General features: G+C 39.0%; 1 long non-coding RNA gene across 1 annotated transcript in view; it reads left to right on the plus strand.

Moving 5' to 3' along the window:
- Positions 1 to 10,671, plus strand: part of LOC129646134 (uncharacterized) — a 25,239-nt gene extending 14,568 nt beyond the window's left edge. The window contains exons 2-3 of the long non-coding RNA XR_008711724.1: positions 9,705 to 9,772; positions 10,307 to 10,671. This is a non-coding gene — a long non-coding RNA (uncharacterized LOC129646134). The remainder of the gene's footprint in view (positions 1 to 9,704; positions 9,773 to 10,306) is intronic.
- The last annotated feature ends 542 nt before the right edge of the window (positions 10,672 to 11,213 follow it).

Here is an 11,213-nt window from a genome sequence, read left to right on the forward strand (position 1 = left end):
TTTAATATACTGTCTAGCTTGGTCATAACTTTACTTCCAAGGAGTAAGTGTCTTTTAATTTCATGACTGCAATCACCATCTGCACTAATTTTGGAGCCCCCCCAAAATAAAGTCTGACACTGTTTCCCCATCTATTTCCCATGAAGTGATGAGACTGATGCCATGATCTTAGTTTTCTGGATGTTGAGCTTTAAGCCAACTTTTTAACTCTCCTCTTTCACTTTCATCAAGAGGCTTTTTAGTTCCTCTTCGCTTTCTGCCATAAGGGTGGTGTCATCTGCATATCTGAGGTTATTGATATTTCTCCCAGCAATCTTGATTCCAGCTTGTGCTTCTTTCAGCCCAGCATTTCTCATGATGTCCTCTGCATAGAAGTTAAATAAGTAGGGTGACAATATACAGCCTTGATGTACTCCTTTTCCTATATGGAATCAGTCTGTTGTTCCATGTCCAGTTCTAACTGTTGCCTCCTGACCTGCATATAGGTTTCTCAAGAGGCAGGTCAGGTGGTCTGGTATTCCTTCTCTTTCAGAATTTTCCAGTTTCTTGTGATCCACACAGTCAAAGGCTTTGGCATAGTCAATAAAGCAGAAATAGATGTTTTCCTGGAACTCTGTTTCTTTTTCCATGATCTAGCGGATGTTGGCAATTTGATCTCTGGTTCCTCTGCCTTTTCTAAAACCAGCTTGAACATCTGGAAATTCACGGTTCACGTATTTCTGAAGCCTGGCTTGGAGAATTTTGAGCATTAAAGGAGATCAGCCCTGGGTGTTCTTTGGAAGGACTGATGCTAAAGCTGAAACTCCAGTACTTTGGCCACCTCATGCAAAGAGTTGACTCATTGGAAAAGACTCTGATGCTGGGAGGGATTGGGGCAGGAGGAAAAGGGGATGACAGACAATGAGATGGCTGGATGGCATCACTGATTCGATGGATGTGAGTTTGAATGAACTCCGGGAGATGGTGATGGACAGGGAGACCTGGCGTGCTGCGATTCATGGGATTGCAAAGAGTAGGACACGAATGAGCAACTGAACTGAACTGAACTTACTAGCGTGTGAGATGAGTGCAATTGTGTGGTAGTTTGAGCATTCTTTGCCATTGCCTTTCTTTGGGATTGGAATGAAAATTGACCTTTTCCAGTCCTGTGGCCACTGCTGAGTTTTCCAAATTTGCTGGCATATTGAGTGCAGCACTTTCACAGCATCATCTTTCAGGATTTGAAATAGCTCAACTGGAATTCCATCACCTCCACTAGCTTTGTTCGTACTGATGCTTTCTAAGGCCCACTTGCCTTCACATTCCAGGATGTCTGGCTCTAGGTAAGTGATCACACCATCATGATTATCTTGGTCGTGAAGCTCTTTTTTGTATAGTTCTTCTGTGTATTCTTGCCACCTCTTCTTAATATCTTCTGCTTCTGTTAGGTTCATACCATTTCTGTCCTTTATCGAGCCCATCTTTGCATGAAACGTTCCCTTGGTGTCTCTAATTTTCTTGAAGAGATCTCTAGTCTTTCCCATTCTGTTGTTTTCCTCTATTTCTTTGCATTGATCACTCAGGAAGGCTTTCTTATCTCTTCTTGCTTTTCTTTGGAACTCTGCATTCAGAAGGGTATATCTTTCCTTTTCTCCTTTGCCTTTAGCTTCTCTTCTTTTCACGGCTATTTGTAAGGCCACCTCAGAAAGCCATTTTACTTTTTTTGCATTTCTTTTTCTTAGGGATGGTCTTGATCTCTGTCTCCTGTACAATGTCATGAACCTCTGTCCGTAGTTCATCAGGCACTCTGTCAGATCTAGTCCCTTAAATCTGTTTCTCACTTCCACTGTGTAATCATAAGAGATTTGATTTAGATCATACCTGGATGGTCTAGTGGTTTTTCCTACTTTCTGCAATTTAAGTCTGAATTTGGCAATAAGGTGTTTATGATCTGAGCCAGAGTTAGCTCCTGGTCTTGTTTTTGCTGATTGTATAGAGCTTCTACAGCTTTGGCTGCAAAGAATTTAATCAATCTGACTTTTGTGTTGACCATTTGGTGATGACCATGTATAGAATCTTCTCTTGTGTTGTTGGAAGAGGGTGTTTGCTATGACCAGTGCGTTCTCTTGGCAAAACTCTATTAGCCTTTGCCTTGCTTCATTCTGTACTCCAAGGCCAAATTTGCCTGTTACTCCCGGTGTTTCTTGACTTTCTACTTTTGCATTCCAGTCCCCTATAATGAAAAGGACATCTTTTTTGGGTGTTAGTTCTAGAAAGTCTTGTAGGTCTTCATAGAACCGTTCAATTTCAGCTTCTTCAGTATTATTGGTTGGGGCATAGACTTGGATTACTGTGATATTGAATGGTTTGTCTTTCTCCATTAGGATTCTGTAAATTCTTTGCAAGTACAGTGGTATGATTTGAAAGTTATCAGAAACTTGTGTTCTAGAGTTAGAACATTAGATTTCTTTCTATGAATTTCTCTGAAGATGACACATTTGTAGGAAACTTTTGTAAAAGTATCTGAGTAAAATAATAACTGCCTGTTGATGATGGAATACTTAAATATTCATTATTAAACATCTTATTCATTATAGTCAAATTTATAAGGAAATTTGGTGTTTGTTGTGACACATAACATTTTAAGATAACTACAATTATGACTGATAATATAATATTAGATCATTTCAGGTGTGTCATATAATTTTTAGAACATTTATTAACATTTACCCTTGCAATATAATTTAAGAAGATATATCCCTATTTATCCCCTGGAGAAGAAAATGGCAACCCACTGCAATATTCTTGCCTGGCAAATCCCATGGACAGAGAAGCCTGGCAGGTTACAGTTCAGGGGGTTGCAAAAGAGTCAGACACTACTTAGCAGCTAAATAACAGTTGTTATTTATTTGACAATGCTTCCCATTACAATTCACCATACCAAATAAGCTTAATTAGTTTGATATCTCTCTTATATAAGGAGAGAAAACAAATCTTCTGAGGAGTCTCAGGTGCCCGCTGGTATTATTTCTAAATGATTTAGAATTTGACTTTTGGGAAGTTTGTCAAAAATATTAAAAAGGTTTTAAAACACTTGGTCAAATAGGGTCATAGGTCATTTAAAGAATTCATTGTTTGACCATCGATGAGTATGATCTTATATTATTTGCAAATAATGACTCAAATCAATAAGCCTTTTTATGGCTTAACCAAAGATGCAGATGTCTCACAGGAGATTATGTAGATCCAGGAAGTTCATCTCCAGAGTTAGAGTTAGTGTAAGAAAGTAAAAGCTTTCCATTGCCAAAGGCAGTAAAATGGTGCAGTGAAACACTATATCTGGTTTCCCATGAGAATGTGGGACATCTCTGGTCACAGATCCACTAACCTGTGACATGGGACACGTACTACTGGAATGGGACTTTTCCAGCACTAATAAGAAACAAAGGTTGAGAAGACAAAGGCCCCGTATGGACTGGGACCCCTTGTGAAAAATTCCCCTGAAAGCTGGCACAGCTGGACTATAGAAGGTGCTGCTTATGACTTTATGTCTTGGAACCCTAGTTAACTCAACTGTCTTCCAAAGGCACTTCAGTAAGTGCACCTTCTGACTGGTGGAAATTGAGAGAATATTCTCATTGGGTCACAAAGCCAAGCTCTCAGGACATAGAACAAGACAGAAGGAAGAGCCTCTTTTGAGTTTTTACATAGGGGGACCCACAGTAAAAATTGTCTAAACAGACGCTGGTCTCGTGCGAACTGTCAACTCCACTGGTCTGTTAGTTGCTTCAAACAGCATGCGTGTAAAGGGCTGTGCCTGCTGTCCTGCCCTACAATTCATCCTCATGACAAAAAACACAAGAGACAGAGACAAATAGTGACCCTCTCTGGGAGGAAAGAACCATTAAAACTCGAGAGTAACTCATTTACCATATAGCAGATTTGCTATGCCCCAAGAAACCAGCTCCAAGAATATTTTCTCCTACTAATGGAAGTTTAGAAAAAGAGAAAAAGGATTCTCACAATGTATTCTCTTTCACCAGTCACCAGTCCCTGCAGTTAGATTTGAGAGGATACTGTGGTTAAGAACACTTGCCTTCAGCTGGGTTTTGTCAGAGGCCCCAGGATCTCATGGGAAATGATGGGGGGAAGGGAGCAAGGTCCAGTTGGTGTCCTGGTGTGCCAACTGTCAGTTCTTTTGACTAATAATTGTTGTTGTTCAGTCACTGAGTTGTGTCCTATTCTTTGAGACCCCATGGACTGCAATACGCCAGACTTCCCTATTCTTCACTATCTCCTGGAGTTTGATAAAACTCATGTCACGGTGATGCCATCCAACCATCTCATCCTCTGTCATCCCCTTCTCCTTCTGCCCCCAATCTTTTCCAGCATTAGGGTCTGTGAAGATTTTACAGATCATAGGGGATTGTGCCTATGGTAACAGACTAATGAAGGCATAGCAAAGTTTGTGTATATAGTTTTCTAAGCCTTGAATTTCCTAACTCTGGTGATAAAGATGGTTTCTATCTTCCTAGTATAGGGAGGGGACCTTCATATGAGAGATTTATTTCCCACTTTCAGAGGGAAAGATTGGGGTTAGAGTGGGGTATTTCTAGTATCATTAATTTTCCACATGCAGTTTCTCAAGTAAATTGAATTGAAAATAATCAGTATGTTATTGAGATATATTTTGGGACAGCCTGCCCTGTACCTCAACAAGAACTTCAACCAGCATTGTAGACATTCAAGCCAGCATTATAGAAAGTCATTTGAGCACCCAGAAAATTTAAATATACTAAAGTGGACTTGGTCTGTGTCTACTGAAATTTCAATATAAATGGATAAAATATCAGTTCATTAGGTAAAATGGAGAAGATTGGTGACATTTACTAAATAAAGAGGCTTATAATATAGAATGTGTATTTGGATTTAAATGATGATGAGCGTCTTCCAGAAAGACAGCAATTTTAAGCAAGTCCTTGTTGGAAAGGTTGGCAAAAGTCAAGTGATGAAAACCAAGAGTGTTATGGGTAGAGAAGATGGCTTGGAAGAAGGTGATATAAGGCAGGAACAATGGGAGTAGTGGAGATTACAGATGACATACTTATTTTTGGCCTGAAGGCTTTTGATTTTAATTGAAATGTGGAGGAAAGGGAGAAGACATTTCAATACATATGAAATCCACTTCAATTTGACTCTCAAAGTAGATAATTTTAATATAGTGAATGGCGACTTATGCAATGAAGTTTAGAATAGCAGTAGATTGAGAGCAAGACCTTCAAGAAGAATGTGGGAGGTTCAAGAGGGAGGTGATATACATATAATTATGGCTGAATTGCATTGTTGTATGGCAGAAACCAACATAATATTGTAAAGCAATTTTCTTCCAATTAAAGAATAAGTTCAAGGAGAATGAGGAGTTTGACTTACAGATTGATGGTAAAGAGCAATTATTAAAATGTTACTTATTTTTTGCTAACTTGCTTCTAAATTTTCTTCTTTGCACTATCCTGTTTTTACAGTCAGTCAGTTAAGTTGCTCAGTCGTGTCCAACTCTTCGCAACCCCATGAAAAGCAGCAAGCCAGGTTTCCCTGTCCATCACAAACTCCTGCAGCTTGCTCAAACTCAAGTCCATTGAGTTGGTGATGCCATTCAACCATCTCATCCTCTGTCATCCCCTTCTCCTCCTGCCTTCAATCTTTCCCAGCATCAGGGAAAGATTCTTTTCCAATGAGTCAGTTCTTCATATCAGGTGGCCAAAGTATTGGAGCTTCAACTTCAGCATCAGTCCTTCCAATGAATATTGAGGACTGATTTCCTTTAGGATTGACTGGTTTGATATTGCAATCCAAGGGACTCTCAAGAGTCTTCTCCAAAATCACAGTTCAAAAGCATCAATTCTTCAGCATGCAGCTTTCTTTATGGTCCAACTCTTATATCCATACACAACTACTGGAAAAACCCTGGCTTTGAGTAGACGGACCTTTGTTGGCAAAATAATGTCTCTGCTTTTTAATATGCTGTATAGGTTGATCATAGCTTTTCTCCCAAGGAGCAATCATCTTTTAATTTCATTGCTGCAGTCACCATCTGCAGTGATTTTGGAGCCCAAGAAAATAAGATTTTGTCACTGTTTCCATTGTTTTCCCATCTATTTGCCATGAAGTGATGGGACAGTATGCCATCATCTTCATTTTCTGAATGTTGAGTTTTAAACCTGCTTTTTCACTCTCCTCTTTCACTTTCATCAAGAGGCTCTTTAGTTTCTCTTTGCTTTCTGCCATAAGGGTGGTGTCATCTGCATACCTGAGGTTATTGATATTTCTTCCCGCAATCTTGATTCCACCTTGTGCTTCATTCAGCCCAGCCTTTCACATCATGTACATTGCATATACGTTAAATAAGCAGAGTGACAATATACAGCTTTGATGTACTCCTTTCCCAATTTGGAACCAATTCGTTGTTCCATGTCCGGTTCTAATTGTGTTCTTACATCTTCTGTCAATCTTCTACTGCCACAAAACCTAACAATTTTTCTGGTTTTGGTTGATTGGCTCTATTTTTCAAATAGGAAAAAATGCAGAAGAAAGTGGCTAGGGTAAATTTATAGTCATTTCATCAGATTTCATGCGTTTGCTTGAGACATGAATGCAGCTTATGAAGAACTCTTTTAATATCAGTTGAAGCAATTGAAATGGCTTCCTAGGTGGTGCTAGTGGTAAAGAACCCACCTGTCAATACAGGAGATGCAAGAGATGCAGGTTTGATCCCTGCATCAGGAGATGCCCGGGAGGAAGAAGGGGCAACCCATTCAGTATTCTTGCCTGGAGAATCCATGGACAGAGGAGCCTGGTGGGCTATAGTCCATAGGGTTGCAGAGAGTTGGACATGACTGAAGCAACTTAGCATGCACAAAGCAATTGAAATACTGAAGTTTTCAAAATTAAATTTCATTTTTGTTAATTAATATGGGAATTTTAGTGAGATTCACTCCAAAACTAAAATTGTTGATAGTTTAGATACATATTAATTACATACATCTCCAACTGATCTGACTATAAAATTGGAAAATCATAAGGCAATTGACTAGATGGATTTAATCAGCTGACTAAATATCAGTCACTGAAGTGGTACCTGACTGTGTTAATGAGTGAGCAATGATTTGCAGGTTTTTTCTTCTTTTTCAATTTCTAACCAGAAAAATATGTAAATTATCAGTGAACCTTCAAGTACATTTTGATTATTATTTTGAAGGAAATAACAAGAATTTTGAAAGCCTTTTTTTAAAAATTTGCCTTTAGTGCAGAGAGCTAAACCAAAATCAGAAAGTCATTTGGTTACTTCATTCAGAGATAAACTAAATACAATGATCCAAAGTCATTTGAATGTCTCTGCAATTACATTTGGTTACTGAAAAATGAGAAATTTTTAATATTCCTTTTATTTTGGTAATTCTTGACATGAGAACAAATGATTGTTTTTCAAAAGTTAAGCTGGATGAGGCCTAAACAACAATGAACTCTACCCTTTGATTTGTGTCACATGTGAAAACCAAGACCCCAAAAGATTAAGTGAGTAAATCAAAGTTATACAGTTAGTAGCAGCAAAACTCTGTTGTGTAGATGTCTTTTAAATAACTCTCTGTGGTATTTGCAGTGAAATTTAAACTCCTTACTTAAGCACCTAACAACTTGTCATCATCACCCTCTTCATCCATTTCTGGCCTCATCTCTGTTAAGCTTCCACATGCAGTCTTTGCTCCAACCATACTAAACTACTATAATCACCCAAATGTGTGATACATCATTCTTTGCACACATAATTGCCTCACTGGAAGACCATGCCTCCTTCCCAATTTGTTTAGCTAATCACTACTTTTTCTCTACTGGGAAATTTGCCCTGACTCCCCAAATGGACTTCCATGGTCCACCTCATGATTTCGAAGGCAATGCAACATAACTCCATCATAATCTTATCTCACTCTGTTTTATGTATTTATTTTTAAAATTTTTGTTTGACTGTGCTGCACAGCCTGTGAGGTCTTAGTTCCCCTACCAGGGATCGAACCCGTGCAGCCACCTGTGGTGGAAACACAGTCTTACTGGACCACCAGGAAGTCCCACTCTATTTTGAATCCCTCTCTGGATCACAGATCCTTGAGTGCAGGAATGATGACCCATTTGAATTTGTATAATAATAAAAACAATAACAATTATAATAATAGTAAACATTTATGAAGTGCTTACAGTGAATACTGTTGTGTGCTAAGTTGCTTTAATCATATCCAACTCTTTGTGACCATATGGACTATAGCCTACCAGGCTCCATGGGATTCTCCAGGCAAGAATACCGAGGTGGGTTACCATTTCCTCCTCCAGCGAATCTTCCCGACTCACGGATTGAACTCACATCTGTTACTTCGCCTGTATTGGCAGGAGGGTTCTTTACCTCTAGTGCAACCTGGGAAGCTCCTACAATGAGTACGCCCTATCTAATTATTTTCTCGGTGTTAACTCATACCTGAACACAGTATCTGCCACAGAAATCCTCAATAAGTAGTTGCTGAATGATTATTTGGAATAATGGACACATACAGGAGTGAGTGCCCCAATAATTCCCCAGTCCAGAGATTTGAGTAGATGCTACTCCTCAATGTTATATAATATCCAGGCAGATATAAGTGGATGCAAAGACTCTGTGACTGCCCTTTGGCAGATGCTTGGATCTGCAAGTTTAAAAGGGTAGAACATACCCAAAGTCTGCTGATGTGGTGAAACTATGATAACTTGGCTTAGAAAAGCCAGATATGCAGGAAGTAGGTCTTCCTTGTAGTCACGTCATGGTACATTTGTAGGAATTTTCTAGAGAGATTGAAACCATTTCATGCCTAACCAGACTAATATAGTTAGATATCAATCTTACATTCCAAAATTTATGCCCATTTCTTCATGTCTGCAAGACCTTACATATAATATTAAATAGAATTACCAAAATTATACTTCCTTTCTACCCTTTATTCTCCATATTTCAGAGAGATTATGTATATGTAGTGCTAGAGAAGGTATATAAAGAAGGGTTACATCTATAGAATGGTGCTTATGTATTATTGTAGTAGACCATAACATATGGTGTTATTTATTTACATATTTAGCAAATACAGTAAAATAAAGGAAATCATATTGATGAAAACTAGCACACATTTAAACACCATTCAAATACCATGGTAGTTAAAATATGTGGTAATTTTCAGTTGAAAAAGGATGCTTTCAAACTTCTGACTAGGCCTAAAGCAAGGATCAGTGCATGAGCTTTAGCTGGGTGGTCCATGATCCCTACAATAGTGTGCAAAAATTTGTGTCTGCACCCTTACGTTTGAGAGTGGCAGAGGCTTTTTACCAGGTAGTCAAAAGGATGTGTTTCTCAAGTGATTAAGAGAACCAGAGCTGTCAACTAATTTCAGCCATCCAGCTTGCAAAGCACTGTGATATGGATTAAGGAGTCCACATTTTTACAGTACTAATTTTAAAGGCAAAATTCAGCAAGTTAAACTATGCACTCAGGTAGTCCCATCCAGATCAAAGGTCAGTCAGTCATAAGCCAGAAAAATGTCTTTGTTTTCTATGCTGTAGCAAAATTACCCATTTCTTTTCCATTTTTGAGGCCTATTTGAATTTTAGAGGTTAAAATTACATAGTCTAATGAAAGACGTTTCTTTCTAAAATAGGCTCTACTGAAAACAATATTTCAGAAGCTATCAGGTGGCCTTGAGAACTGTCTGTAGACACACAAAAGGTGAGTTTATAATCACAAATTCTGTGACGATAAATAAAATCATGCTGTAAATTGGAATTGTATGGACCACTTAACTATGATGATCATTAGGATGATTATCCAGATTCATAATATTCATAAAACTTTGCTTGTGACTCCTTAGATAAACACATTTATTCTTGCTGGGGCTTCCCTGGTAGCACAGATGGTAAAGAATATGCCTGCAATGCAGGAGGCCTGGGTTCAATCCCTGGATTGGGAAGATCCTTAGGAGAAAGGAATGGCTACCCACTCCAGTATTCTTGCCTGGATAATTCCATGGACAGAGGAGCCTGGCAGGCTACAGTCCATGGAGTCACAAAGAATTGGACATGACTGAGCGAATAACACTGCTATTCTTGTTGTGAAGCTCTGTACAATTTTTTTCAGTTGCTACTTTTTACTTTCAGATGTAAATATTTAATGAAATGTAGTTACTTTATATCTTGTTGTGTTTAGGAAACATTGAAAGCATTTTTTTTCTGTTTGTGTCCTGCTGCTGCTGCTGCTGCTAAGTCTCTTCAGTCGTGTCCGCCTCTGTGTGACCTCATAGATGGCAGCCTACCAGGCTCTGCCGTCCCTGGGATTCTCCAGGCAAGAACACTGGAGTGGGTTGCCATTTCCTTCTCCAATGCATGAAAGTGAAAAGTGAAAGTGAAGTTGCTCAGTCGTGTCCGACCCTCAGCGACCCCATGGACTGCAGCCTACCAGGCTCCTCCGTCCATGGGATTTTCCAGGCAAGAATACTGGAGTGGGGTGCCATTGTTTGTGGCCTAAGTTTTCATAAATGTATGATTTGGTTTTTTTGGAGATTGTCAAGTGTATGAATTCCCCAAAACTACATCAATGTGGATGTTGTTCTGAGATTTCAAGATAAAACAGTTGAGAAATTCATGCGTGTGTGTGTGTACTAAACAAAATGATTTCTATTTTTTCCCTTTGACCACACTTGGAGGCTTGTGCGATCTTAGTTCCCCAAGCAGGGATTGAATCTGGGCCCTTGGCAGTGAGAGCACAGTCTTAACTACTGGACCACCAGGGGACTTCCAAAATGATAATTTCTAAAGACTGTATATTGCTCTAAGAGTTGAAAATCAAAGCAACCTAGAAATAATTTTATTAAATAAGAAATTATTGTTTATCCTGTGTTGCAAAAGCACAAAGCTAATTATTGAAATTTCTTATTCTAAAGAAAAAAGATATTCTCACAACAGAGAGGATATAGCTTAATTGCAACAATTGTTATTTGCTCAGTTCTATTTGACTCTTTTCGACCCTATGGACGGTAGCCCAGGAGGCTCCTTTGTCCAGGCAAGAATCCTGGAGTTGAAAGGTTGCTGCTGCAAGCCATATGTTACACCGGGATTGGTGACCTCCAGAGGAGAGGATTTCAACCCAGGGTCAGAGACCAGGCTTGACTGCT

This window comes from Bubalus kerabau, chromosome 1 (assembly GCF_029407905.1).
Source record: "Bubalus kerabau isolate K-KA32 ecotype Philippines breed swamp buffalo chromosome 1, PCC_UOA_SB_1v2, whole genome shotgun sequence".
In the NCBI taxonomy this organism is placed as follows: domain Eukaryota; kingdom Metazoa; phylum Chordata; class Mammalia; order Artiodactyla; family Bovidae; genus Bubalus; species Bubalus kerabau.